This window comes from Lynx canadensis, chromosome C1, assembly GCF_007474595.2.
Source record: "Lynx canadensis isolate LIC74 chromosome C1, mLynCan4.pri.v2, whole genome shotgun sequence".
In the NCBI taxonomy this organism is placed as follows: Eukaryota; Metazoa; Chordata; class Mammalia; order Carnivora; family Felidae; genus Lynx; species Lynx canadensis.
This window is the reverse complement of record NC_044310.1, coordinates 102,329,562-102,344,096: the sequence shown is the minus strand read 5'-3', so window position 1 is coordinate 102,344,096 and position 14,535 is coordinate 102,329,562. Positions and strand designations below refer to the sequence as shown.

Below are 14,535 nucleotides of genomic sequence, written 5' to 3'. Positions count from 1 at the left end.
GCGATTTCTCTTTGTGAAGCATTCTCTGACCCAGTGGACCAATATTCTCCATGCCTCTGCCTGCCTTGAATCATGTTCTCTTATCTTCCACCTAAACTGCCTTTTCCAACATATGTCCTCTTTGGCTAATCTTTATGGCCAGCTGTCTGTCCTGATCCAGATGAAGATTAATTTAGACAAACTCTTATGCTTGTCATCTTCCTGGATTTTTTTTTTCCAAATTGATTTCATTTAGCATTTAGTTCTGTGATCTGCTTCTGTTGTGTCCTAAATCAATCTACTCTGGTCTGACAGTTTTTGCATTCTCAACAGGAGTAAGAATGGTTTTTAGGGGATGAGAAACAGTTTTTTAAATTTATAAATTATAGGTGTAAACACAGAACATAAACTGATAAAACAATATGTCTCTGGTATCAAAATGTCATAGAGGAGAACAATTTAAAAATGTCTGAAAAGGCTCCTTAGGAGGGCAATAATGAAAAAAAAATGTTCAGAAACACCATGTTGGGTAACGAAGCTGAAATTCAAGCTACAAGAGAAACACAAGAGTGAATAGTGAGGAAACAGGCAGTCGAGGTTGGTTACTTGACTGAGTGGATTATGGAGAAGATTCCAACCCAGCAAACAAATTTTGAGCATTTATTATGTGCCATGAGTTCTGTGAAACCCTTCCACGTTTGGTAGCAGAAAGCTTCTCCTTATTTGAGTCTCAACGTATGTTTCATGCAGGAACAACAGCAACATTTTCCATCGAGACAGTAGTCTACTGACCTCCTCTCTGCTTCAGCACCTTTTATGCTAATCACACAGTTGGAGGTAACTCCTCATTCACATTTTGCAACATAAGAAAATGAAAAACACAGCCCAGCTTGTGTTTGTAGAAGCTCCTTTCATGGCAGCCTTTCAACGGGTTGGGCAATTTAAAAGATGCAATTGTAATCATGACTAACTCATTAAGATGCTTGAGGGAAATCTGAACATCCTTAACCTACTTTTGAAAAGAGAGGCAAGGAAAATACAGGATTGGGGATAATCCAAGGAAAACAATTTCAAGTCTTTGAACAATAGACAGACTCTAGACCCTCTTTAGCTGGGCTTGAATAGGCTAGGGCACAGAACAAAGTGTTGCTTAAAGGAAGCCCAGCAATCATTTGTGTCTACTTGCTCTTCTAGAGTATGACCTTTACTTGGTTGGTTGTTTTGGCTTTTAAAGTCCTCTTCTTTATTCTCTCATAGCATTCATTAGGAATTTACCACTGAGTCTTTGCATTTTATCTTAGTCAGGTTGTCTATGCTGTGTACTCATCTTCTGTACTTGACTCCTGCGTTTTCCTTCTCTTCTGCTTTCCTTCTCTTATCATGAGTGTTGAAGCAGGGATGACACTGTTGGGGTGGAAAGCTGACGGGGTAAGATGGATGAGCCACAGTGTCCACTTAGGATCTAGAGCCAACTCTTGGCAGCTTATCCATGGTAAATCTTGTTTTCAGCTTCTTGTTGACTTTATCACCCACTTTGTGTGCTTAGCTCTCTGATGGATGTTATCATCAGCTCTGTTTATTCACAATGCCAAGAGCACCAGTTGAGCAGGGAAATATTCAGGAGAACCTACTCTTTAAGTGTCAAATTGACCAGCAAAAAAGAAACATCATTGTTTTATTGAATTTGGCATTGTTTTAAACACAAACAATCATTTACACTTTGTCAAATTAGTTGTGCCTGTAGTCATGGTCTTATTCCTCCTTTCTGGTCATACTTTGTTCTCCAGAGGGAAAAGAAGAAAGGAAGGAAAGATTTTTAAAACACAGCTTCGAGTGGGAGTCTGAACCACAGGTAAATGGTTGACTTTAGGGGATAGGGAAGCATGTCTGCTTGGGTGCCTGCAACTGAAAAGGACAATTGACTATAAGGAGAATAGAAGCAAGAGACACTGGTGGGTAATTAGACAGCTTTTCCAGAACTGGGTCATTTTCACATCAGAGCCTCAATATATTTTTTGTTTCATAAGTTCTTGAAACATCCAACATACTCATTCAAACAATTCTTTTGATATAGTAGATATTTGTAGGCTGCCCTGAAAATCAGGACACCCTGAACTTAATCCCTACAGTGACATTGACTGACTCTATAACCTGCAGCCTTTTCATTTCTCCAAGATAGCATGAATAATGAAAAACATAGAGACTTTGGAATTATTACAACATGGGTTCATCTGCCCCCACCACTTATTCATCCTACCCCTACCACTTATTAGCTTGTTGACCTTGGATAAGTTGTTTAACTTCTTTGAGCCTCAGTATTTGTATTTGTGTGGCTTAACAGAGTTTTTTTGTTTTTTTTGTTTTTTGTTTTAATTTGAGTGTAGTTGACATGCAATGTTACATCTTCATTTGTTAAATGGAGATAAAGACACCTACCTTGCAGGAATGCTGTGGGGATCTAACAGGGTCATGTATGCAAAATACCTAGCATGTGGAAGTCACTCATAGAGATATCTACACCCAGAGATGGGAAAAAGCTAGGTGACAAAAGGCCTGGGGGTTCTGAGCTCATTAGATGCTTTCTTAACATTATGGTATCGTGAGAGAATGAGAAGAATGCAGGCTGGTCACATAGAAATCCAGGCCTGTTTTATTTCTGGTTACCACAGCAATCAGAATATACAGGGGAAAGGTGAAGAGGGAGGGAGGGAGAAAGGGAGGAGGGTGAGAGAGAGTGAGAACAAGAGAAGAATGGAAAGGATGTGTTCTTCCCAAAGGCAGAGAACTCTAGCGACCTTCTGCAGTAGGCCAGGAATAAAAGGTAAATGGTTGCCTGCTGGTAGTATGCCCACCAAGCCAACCAACCAAAGGGTTTGCTGCTCAGTCTCCACATATGTTGGTCCTTAGCTTTGGACAAGTCCTTTGGAGACTATTTTGCCAAAAGCAAGAAAGGCAGCTGCCTAACTGCCCAGTCCATGGAGGTGACAAACTGGTATGCCATCAAAGAAAGAGAGAGTCATGGAAAATAAAAGCCTGTGGGTCAACCTCTCAGAGAGTCAGGTGGCTGGGAGGTGGCACGTTTGACTCTTGCTCATTAACAAAGTTTGCCTTTGTGTCCACCTCCACTTTGCCTACCTACCCACTGGGTAGTGGTTGGGTTCCACTGGGTAGGCAGTGAGTGCCTACTTAAATCACTAATCAAAATAATCACTGACTGTGGGCCACATACCCAATGTTCATTTAGCACATCTATATTGGATGTTTTATATGAGAATAACAAAAATAATAAATAGACTTTGACTACACACTCAAGAAGGTCCCAATAGCACAGTCATATGTTCAACTAATTGTTAAAAGGCCATTTTCACATCATATACTATGTGCATATACTATGCAGAAACCAGTGGTAGAGGGACTCAGGGAAAGGCACAACAAATCTGAAAAAGAGTTAAGAGGAGATGGCATTTGACCTAGGCCTTGAGCTAGGATTCCATAGACCAAGGGGACAATAGGGTGGAGGAGGGAAGGCAGCAAAGATATCCAAGGCAAAGGAAAGTGCATGTGCAGTGGTGAAGAGCACATAGCATGTCTGGAGACGGACTGGCCTATAGTTTGATGTTCTTGAAACATGGGCTGTGTAACACAGGGGCAGGTAGAGGAGGTAAATGTGGCCAGAATGCTAAGAGCTTTCTGCGTCAGCCTATGGAGTCTGGGTTCTAACTACCATAGGTAATGGGAGCCACTGGTGGGTTTTAAGTACAGAGTGATGGGACTATACTTCTATTTTGGACAGTCCTGTGGGTTGCAGTGTAGTGAATGTACAAAGGAAGGTGAGACTGAAAGCTGGGAGACCATTAAGAAAATCATCAATTGTGTCAGATGCTGAATATGGTCAAGGAGGATGAGGACTGAGATGAAGTTCATTGGATTTGGCACTTGAAGGTCTTTGGTGACCTCTAAAAGTAATTTCACTAAAATAATTTGAGCAGAAACCAAGTTACTAAGCCAGTGGTTCTCAAAGTGTGGTCTCCAGACCAAAGGCATCAGTATCACCTGGGAACTTGCTACAAATGCAAATTACCCAGCCTCATCCCATAGCCCACCTCAAAACTCTGGGAGCGGGGCACCACAATTTGTATTTTCATGCCCTCTGGTGCACACCAAAGTTGGAGAACTACTGACCTGAACAAATCTTTCTCCATCTCTTCTCCAAGCGGGCTGCTTAGAGAACCAGGAACCAACTCTTCCAATAACTGAGCTGAAGCCCTATATACTTGTCAATATCATAGTTTCTCAGCCCTTTGCATAAGTCATTCCCTCTGTCAGTGGTAGGCTCTCCCCAACTCTCTCTCCAAATGTACACATAGATAGTTTCTACCTGGCAATACTGAATGCACTGTTCAAGGCCTAACTCAAAAGCCACCTTCCTAGGAAGTCTTTCCAATTTCCTCCAGGAAGCTCTTCTATGGATCCTGCTGCACATATTTCTACTATGGCATTTATTTTATTGTGTTATTTTGTTTGGTTTACTGTCTTCCCCACTAGCTAGAAGTTCCTCAGGAGCAGGGACTGCCTTGTTCATTTCTATTTCTCCATTGTTTTCACATAGGAGATGCTCAATAAATGTAGAAACAGAAAGCTATAATGGGTTGAGGAAGTAAGAATAGCAAGGGAGAAACTACTCTTTTAAGAGGTTTATGAGTGAAAGGAAAGAGAAATTTGTCTGAGCCAACAATAGAAAGTAATTGTGTGTGTGCACAAGCATGTGCATTAAGGCTGGAAGAAAAGTTTTGGCTGAGAGGATTAAGCCAGTAGAGGGCAAGAAATGAATGACAGTGACAGTGGGGGCAGATGGATAATGAATGGCAAGACTGTCTTGGAAAAGTCCAAAGAGGATGAAATTAATGGCCAATGCAGAAGGATTAGCAGTGGAATATAGGAAAGACTTTTCTCTGAGATATAAGGGCAGGAAGGAAAGGTGGGAACATAAGAGCTAAGTTGTGAGGTTAAGGGAGAGAGGTTGGGGGAGCGCTTTGATGGTCTGCCAGTACAGAAACGGGGAAGGCTAGGGACAGTTCTACAGGGGAGGGGATATTTGAGCTAAGGGATATCTTTATTGAAGTGGGAAGTGAGGCCTTTTGCTGGGGAGGAAACAGGGAACAGAAAGAGGGAAAGAGGCCTGAGGAGACTGGTAAAGGCCGGCCCATGTCTTAGAGGTGGGGGGTGGGGTAGTGAGGTTAGAGAGCTGCAGTGGGGGTGGTGGGTATTTGGTGCTGATCTATTATAGCTGCTGAAGGGCCCGCCCATTCACTCCACTGTCTTGGGCAAGGGATGCAGTGTGGGTACACTGTTGGCAGGGGCTATCTCTGCAGAATGATGGACAACTCTGGATACAGATCCCAATACTGACATAGGAAGCATTCGAGCTCTACATTTCATCAATGCTGGAATATAATGCAGATAGTAACAATATTACATATGACAACTCTGTAGCAACACAGGAAAAGATCTATGATCTATATGAATTAGCTGAGAAAGCAGGCTAAAAACTGTATGTGTGTCATGATTACAACTATTTGAAAGGTGCATAGGAAGGAAAGCCTGAATAAAATCTACCAAAATGTTATTGGCGATGGTATTATAGGGGGTTTTCCTTTAATTTTTAATTATGCATACATTTAAGTGAAAATATGGAAATAAATAGAATTGGTTCTTTCCCTACTGCCTTTGTCTTTTATTTGGTACGTTTAGAAGACAGCATTTCAAAATAAAAAGTTGTAGTGTGGAACCAACCTGTAGAATTGTCTGAGCTTCTCTCCTCTGAGTGGCAGAGACAGGGAAATGAAGCCCTTGAGTTGTCCCAGGGTTGGAGGCTGACAAGCGAGAGATTGGGCATCCTGCTGTAGGGGAGCACAAAGAAGGTATGTGATCAAGCTGCTCTTTTAATAAACTTGGGAGACCAGGCTTACAATACATGATCAGTGGACAACTTACTCCATGCTCAGGCAAGTTGTCTAAACAATGGGTGGGACTGAAATGCTGTGGCAGAGACCTGTGGGCAGGCAGATGTAATTTGCAGAAGTCATTTGTTGCCACTGGAGGTGGTCAGAAGGACCTGGGCTGTGCCACTGCATAGCAGCTGTGTGCTCTTGGGCAACTTCTGGATTTCGTTTTCTGCCTGTGAAGTGGGAATGATAACATATACTCATAAGCTGGTGGGGACATTACAAATTATAACGCAGGTGAAGTGCTTAATACAGCGCCTCACAGACGTAAGCACTCTGCTAACATTTCCTGCCATTATCATTATTAATGTGGCCAATATTATTATTATCTATAAATATTTATGATAGAGGGAACTTATTTGCATTGGGGGAGCTTTGAATTCTTTGGAGGGAATTCAGGAAGGTGTCCTCAGGGTGGTTGTCTGTCACCTCTAGAGCAAGGCTATGGGTTCACTCCAGGCCTTCAGGAGGGAAGAGGGAAATGTGCAAGGAGGAACTCCATGTTGCTTCTTCTTTTGCTCGTGTTTGTGTTACTTCCCCCCTTCTAAACAGGTGCATATTACTCCAGAGCACCCTTTCACCTTCCTCTCCCACTCTTCTCTTTTTCTTCTTTTCAACTCTTCATACTTCTCTTTTCTCCTCAAAACCCCAGGCAGAGGACACATAAGGAACTATACTACTTTTTGCATGTTCCAAGTTTGTTTTTTGAAACTTGAAGGTTGTCTCCTCGTTGCAGCACTTGGAGTTTACATGAGCCAGTCTGTGTTCCTGCTGTCCGTTCCTCCCCTTACTTAAGAAAGATCTACGCCCCCAACTGCTGCCTTTAGTAAATGCTTTTAAACGATAGTCATCGGTAGACAGGGAGTATTCCAGACCATAAGAGTTCAATTAAGGAAGGTTCTTTTGAGGTAACTATATCTTGCAAAAGAAGCCAACAGAGGTGTGAACTGTCCACAGGGCCCTTCTAGGCAATGAGGTGTATTTTCCCAGACTCAGATGTAAATCTTAATGTGGGAACCATTCTCTGTCTTGCTAGCATCGGTTCTTTTTTTCTTGCTTAGATGTTTAGTAAGTAGGGTAAAAGGGAAAAAGTCAAAGTTTTGAAAGAAAAATGCTTAGACCAGTGGTCTGAGCCAGAGAGCAGAGTGGTCCTATTACGTTATTCTTAACAAAAACCAGAATGATTAAAAACCAAGTTGGTGTCCAGATCAAGTACAACCACCACTCACCTTCCGAATTCCAATTTTACATTCTGTCCTGCATTCATGAGTAATAATGATGTACTTTCAGCTTTGTTGGAAACCCTATTTGTATATTTTACAAGGTCATTACCTTCAGCAACAGATACCTGGTCTGAGCCCAGCAATTACCACCTCTGTCTCTGCACACATTAGCACACATACACACCACTGATTTGTACTTTCCTATAAAATTACTCTTTCCCTTTTTAATTAGAATGTTTTCAGAAGCAAACCCTATCGTTAAGGCCATGTACGCTTCCATTATAAATACCTGTTGCCAGCCATTAATTATCTCCTGATGAATTACTTTAGAAGATCTTTTTTAATGCTCACTTTTAAAAGTGAGATTTCTTTTCCTTACTTGTGATGCCCCCATCCTCATACTTAGTTAACCGCTTTGAATTCCACATAATAAGAAAATGTTCCCCTTTCTTTTGCTTCAGGGGAGTTCGATGTGATCTGTACTCAGAATGAAGATTTTTTTCATACTTTAAGGTGGAAACTTTCTGTGTGCCTGGACCTCACTGCTCAAGAATTTCTTGGCTAATTGTGAGGGAAGAATATAAGAATGTTTGTAGAAACAATTGAATAGTCTCTGGGAACAAACACCTTAACATTTCATAAATATCTATGGTTGCATAACCATTTTAGTGACAGAAGCACTGTGAGTTATCCAATAATATTGTGGTTTGATAATTACACAGTTGTGGATTTATGCTGCTTTTGAATTGGGGAGATGTCCTGGTGCATACAGGTCAATCCTTTTTGTGTCATTATATATAAAATATATACATCCACTTAGTAATTGAACTATAATACCTCCCAGCATAAAGTACTTAAAAGAAAATTTTAAGTTAAGTAATGCTAAAGTGAGCATTCCTGTACTAACTTAGCTGCTTATCTCATGGATAGCGGAGAATTTGGGATTCCTAGTTACGGTACCATTCATCGTGTAGTACATACATATGAACATTTCATTATACAAGGACAACCTTAAATTTTCCTCTTCTTGACATCAATTAAAAATTTTTTAAATGTTTGTATATTTATTTATTTTTGAGAGAGGGAAAGAGAGAGAGAGAGAGACAGAGCACAAGGAGGGGAGGGGCAGAGAGAGACACACACACAGAATCTCCAGGCTCCGAGCTGTCAGCACAGAGCCCAATGTGGGGCTCGAACTCACAAGCCCCACATTGATCATAACCTGAGATCATAACCTGAGCTGAAGTCAGATGCTTAACTGACTGAGCCACCCAGGCACCCCTTGACATCAATTAAATTGAGATACTCATATTCCTAAAAGGGTAAAGATATGTCAAGAAGCCCAGGTTACAGTTTCTTATATTATTTATACCCTTAATCAGAGCAGAGGCAATTAGCTGAAGATTCTGATTGGCTCCTAATTCTCAGAGCTAGTTTGAATCCTTCTGGAACCTGTTCTCTGTTTGACTGAACCTGGTGGACCTCTCAGAATGTAGGTCTTCATTGTGCACTTACTCCATGCTCCCTGCAAGACAAGAACCGACTACTGTGGGGTTTATAAACAAGAATAAGAGATGCTTCCTGTGCTCACACTGTTTGCAGTCCAGCTGTATAGGCCACCTCAGTTCATTCATATCTTGTAGGCTGGGGACAGGATGAAATGAAAGTGGCCTTAGAAATAATCACAGTGCTCTCTACTTTCCCACAGCCCCATGCTTCATTTCTGCTGTAGTTATGTTGTATGTTGGCCTTCCTCGATGCATTGTAATGTCCAGAGAACAGGGGCTGGTTCTGATGCACATCTGTATCACCACAGAGTCAAGGATGTGCTTTGCAGAGGGTAGGCTCTCAGAAGATGTGTTTAAACCAAAGAATGTACTCGCTTGCTTAGGCTTCCTAATTACAATGAGTCAGCTTGTTTTGTCCCATTATGGTGGACTTCACTAATATGGTGAAGCTGTTGGCCCTCTGCCCAGAGGTACCCAAACTAAAGATGGTCTTGGATGTGCTTCATAACTGGTGTTATGTTTTAGGAAGAGACAGAATGAGACTGAATAAGAAGTCAGAAATAGCAGGGGTTTTGTCTCAGCTGTCATTAATGACTTGACCTCGGGCAAGGCACTTAAACTCTATCTCAGTTTCTTCATCTGTGAAATGGGGGATAATAATGACTGGCTTGATTGTTTCCCATGGTTGCTTTGCGAGTCAAATAAGATAACGTACTTAAAAGTGTTCTGGAAAGCCTAAAGCGCTGCACAAATGCAAGGTATTGTTTTGCAGAGATCTTCCTTTTAATTCTTGCTTCCACACACACTTTATCACACAACTCTGGGTTCCTGGGTTATGTGGGGAGATGTGTGGAGTACATGTGTTGAGTAGCTCAACCTAGGCTTGATAAGTTCTCCAGAATCGCTTCTTCAACATCTATAGCGTTTAACTGATTCAGCATATGCTTTTCCAAAAGACCCAGACAATTATCCATCTGTCTCCAATTCATATAGATATATATACCCCTCATGAAGCATTTATTCAATGCATATACTATGAACACTTTATGTGTACTGCTGTGCTAGGAACTGGGGCAAAATGGACAATGTAAGATCCCTGTCTTTGAGCGGTTTCGTACCCTACTGGATCTGAGAGAACAGACCTAAGAATAAATAAGTGCCTAATTCTGTATTTGTTTTGGCAGGCAATTTTTACTTGAGTTTTAATTAGCAAAGACATTTATGCATATTTTTAGTTTTGACTAAAATGAAAACTAGTGCTGGCCCTTATTCATGTTTTTCTACTGCTAATGGTGTGTAGATTTTAATTGAGCCCCGGAGGCTGAGGTTTTTTGTTTGCTTATTTGCTTCAGATGAAAGTGTGTGGCATCCCATTTTTCTTTGATTCAGTGAAGTTGTGAAACTTTAAGAACTAGCACTGGCTCATTACTTATGGGATCACCTGAATATTTTCCTGCCAATTTCTCCTGTCAAGTAGGATTTGCTTTGACTAGAAGTACTGTCCTAGGGAAGGCCATTCCCAAATCCAGCTGAGTAATCAAACTGTTGAGTACATTTAGGGCTGACATCTCCAGGCAAATTCTGGCAATTTTATGTTCTCGGCTGCTACTGGAGCTTTGAGACAGTACCACGTGACCCCTGGCTCCTGACAGGGATTAGGGAAATAGTCACCTAACTGCACACGGTAGAATTTAGGGTTAGCTTTGGGGGGAGGTTGACCACAGAAAGTGTATTTCAGTGCAATTCCATCCTGCTAATCAGTCAGGGTCCTAAAGCAATTAACATCTGCAGGGCCCCGCTACACCTGAACATGCCTTTCCCCTTTTCAGCAACATTGGTCTTTTGCCCATTTATCTACTCTACGAAACCTCCTTTTCCTTCTCTTATATTTCCTATGCCTGGGAATAGCCCATCATGCCTCAAGATACCTGGGTCATTGCTGATTCCTTGACCTACATTTCCTCTCTCATCTAAACCATTACTAGTCTTGGGAGCCCATCTTTTCTGCACCCCCACAGCTCCTGCCTAAGTTCTTATCTTCCCACTTTAGAGAATAGGTTCAGGTCTTTATTGTTTGCCTGCCTCTATACCTGTTCCCTGTGTCTGAAATAGTCTTAGACTTCTAAACATGAGAACTCTTCTTCTTTACCCGATTAATCTTTTGGTCCTTCAATTCTTAGTCTAGCAGTTGACGTCTTCCCAGAAACCTTCCCTGCCCACTCCTGGGCTGGGACAGGACTCATCGTCCCTTCTCTGTGAACCCACAGCATTCTACATGTCATGTTGGATCTTCGTTGTTGGTTACTTGTCTGTCTTTATCCCTCAGCTACTCACACAGGATCTGGCCCATGGCAATATTCATCAAAATGATACATGATGGGTTGGACTGATTTGTTTTCCTCTCTGTCTTTGCCAACTCCAGTCTTCCCCTTGATTTTCAGCTCCCATTTTGTTTTGTTTTGACTACTTTATATCCATAGCTTCTTTCAAAACATGTCTTTTATAACACCTCTTTGGTAATGTCCTTCTCCTACTTTCATTCATAACGTTTATTCTTTATTCCTCTTGTCCTTATGGGAATGTGTGCAATAAGTTTAAAATTATAACAAATCCAGCAAAAGTTATATGTGAACATAATAATTACTTTCCTTAAAACAGTCACCTTGGGGGCCCGGGGTAGCTCAGTCTGTTAAGCGTCCGACTTCAGCTCAGGTCATGATCTCACAGTTCGTGGGTTTGAGCCCTGCATCGGGCTCTGCGCTGACAGCATGGAGCCTGGAGCCTGCTTCGGATTCTGTGTCTCCCCCTCTTCTCTGTCATGAAGATTTGATTTTAGGGGCGCCTGGGTGGCTCAGTCGGTTGAGCGTCCGACTTCAGCTCAGGTCATGATCTCACAGTTGGTGAGTTTGAGCCCTGCTCTGTGCTGACAGCTCAGAGACTGGAGCCTGCTTCAGATTCCATGTCTCCCTCTCTCTCTGTCCCTCCTTGTGCTCTCTCTCTCAAAAATTGAATAAACGTTAAAAAACAACAACAACAACAACAACAACAACAACAACCAGTCACCTTGGGAAACTGCATACCTTTTTAAAATAATGTCATAGCCTCAGTCATTTCCAGAGCTGCTTTTTGGGGATGAGTACCTTCGCATTTTTCTGAATATATTTTAATAGTGACAAACCTAGTCTATGCAGGTGATGTTTAAAATTTCTATAGAGCCAAGTCACCATGAACTATATTTAATGGGTAAAGAGAATGCCCTAGCTGGTAACACTATGGGTTAACAACTAAAAAGTAGTGTTATTTTCTTTCTGTGAACATATTTGCACAAGGGAAATTCCAAAGCTATTTTGACTAATTATGTTATTTTTGAAAAGAGTTTCTAGCATCCCAAGGTGACTACTTTCAATAACAGTGCCTGCTTATTTATTATAAAGTGCTTATTCAAATCCAGCCTATAATCATACTGACTTGCATTTGTTTAGTGTTGTTTTACATTATAGTTCAACATCTATTATGTGATAGACACTGGGAATAAATAAGGCCATGGTCTTTGCCCATAAGGACCTCCTAATTAGTTGAGAAGACAGAAATAGCAGCAGTCCTGTGTAAAAAATAGACATTGCCTGAAAATAAGGAAGCAGTACAGTGGAGAGACTGTCCGTGAGGAGTAAGAATTTGTTACAGTGTCAGCAAAACCTTCTCAGGCCTGAAGGATTAATGATGACTAGAAGTTCACTAAGAGAAGGAGGGAAGGGGATGGCAGGAGTCCTTCCAAGCCCAGGAACAGAAGGTACAGACACCGAAACAAGAAGATATGTTTGGGGGAATGTCAAGTCGTTCAATACTGTTATTGTGTAAAGTTCACAATGGGGGCAGAGAGGGTGAGAGATGGGGCCCAATGAAGTAAAGGCCTTGTATTTTTACCGCCTTTAAAAGTTTGGTGTTTATCCTGTAAGGGACAGGGAGAGGCCCCGTGGATTGGATTCTCCTTCCCAATGGGATCCTAAATTCCCCCATCCAATTAGTCACATAGTTGCACCCCCCCATTCCCCCCCTCCCCCAAGATTGTCTCAATTCCATCTCTTCCTTTCCATTCTGACGTTCACCTCATTAGTTCAGGCCTTCATCACCCCAGGCCTGGAGTGTTTCACAAACTCCTGACTGGCCCTTGGACTCCAGTTCACCTTTTGCTCCTGACAATCAATTTTGCACAGGATTATCAGAGCAACTTTTCTTTCCACCAAGTCTCACCCCTGTTCAAAAGCCTTCAGTGGTTTTCTATGATCTGAGGGATAACTGGTCCTCCCCCTTTTCAGCTTGTCATTCAAGATCTTACTAACCTGGTCCCAACTCCCCCTTCCCTCCTGGACTCCTGTAAATGCAAATAGTGTCAGAACTCATCTACTTATTCCCTTATTTGTACCTTTACTTTTATGGTGGCTGTCCTCTGGAATGCTACAACCACACAAACCCTTCTGTTTGTTTTGTTTTCAGCTCTTTTCTTACAAATAGTAAGCCCATATGTACCCAATGCTTGGTGACATCCCCCACCGTCCTGCCCTGGGAGTAACCACTATTCTGGTTATAGTCTATATATTCTATAGAATATGTTCTATATTCTATTTATATTATATTCTATATATTACAATTATATATATGGTGTGGTATATTCCATTATATATATATTATAGTATAGTATACCATATAGTAATCTTTATAGTATATATATATGTATATAATGTGGTATATTCCATTACATATATATATATATTATAGTATAGTATACTATATAGTATACTTTATAGTATAGTATATATATGTATATAGAGTGTGGTATATTCCATTATATATATATAGTATAGTATAGTATACTATATAGTATACTTTATAATATAGTATTTATATGTATAGTGTGGTATATTCCATTGTGTATATATATATATACATATATATATATATTATAGCATAGTATACTATATAGTAGTATACTTTATAGTATATATATAGTATATATAGTGTGGTATGCATCTATAAATAATAGATGGCACAGGTCTGAAAAACATTAAATATACATGAATGATATACTTTATATCTCTTTTTGTACCGAGATTTTCACTGTCATCTTATTCTTGATCTATCCCTGACATACATGAATATAGTCTCTTCGATTGCTGTATTCCATTTCATTTTACAAATATACCATGCATTATTCATCTATTCATCTATGGGTGGGATTTAGGTTGTTTCCAAGTTTTGGCTTTTACGAACAATGTCACAACGAATATCTTTAGCCAAACCTTCCCTGAATCCTGTAGGATTCTCCTCTAAAGTAGTTTGTGCATCCCGCGTCTGTAGGATCATCCCATTGTGTTGAGCACACTGCTACGCCAAGTATGGCGGTTGGGAAATATTTGCTGACTGAATGAATGAATGAACGGTGCAGCACAACCCGGGTGATGGCCACGTTCCTTTTCAGGGGCCTTTGGCGCCTTGGCCCCCATTTCCTTTGACAGCGCTGGCCCTTCTCTACCGCATTCCTCCAGCTAGCCCGAGAGCGTGTGTAAGTGTGGATGTGTGGGGGCGATACCTCTCTCTCACCGGAGGAGGCACGTCTCTCCAGGCAAGTTCACGATCTCGGCAACCCTAGCGTCTGAAGTTCAGGGTCCGATCACCCACCTCCTTCGGCAGAGGCCCGGCCCGGGGAGGCAGTCCAGCGCCGAGAGAGTTAAGGCGCGTCCAGACCCGACGCGGGTCGGAGGAGGCTGGCGGGGCCGTCGGAGGACTCGTAGTAGATCCCTCCGCGCGCAACTCGGGCCGGCG

General features: G+C 41.5%; 1 long non-coding RNA gene across 2 annotated transcripts; it reads right to left on the bottom strand.

The window, feature by feature from the left end:
* Positions 1 to 625: 625 nt before the first annotated feature.
* Positions 626 to 14,498, bottom strand: LOC115522376. 2 transcript variants are annotated; one of them, XR_003971361.1, is made up of 4 exons: positions 14,392 to 14,498; positions 5,974 to 6,157; positions 5,773 to 5,879; positions 626 to 1,884 (listed from the first exon to the last, which is right to left on the bottom strand). It is a non-coding gene; the product is annotated as an uncharacterized LOC115522376 (long non-coding RNA). The 2 variants fall into 2 exon arrangements; XR_003971363.1 differs by having other exon boundaries at positions 626 to 1,760.
* Between the last annotated feature and the right edge of the window lie 37 nt (positions 14,499 to 14,535).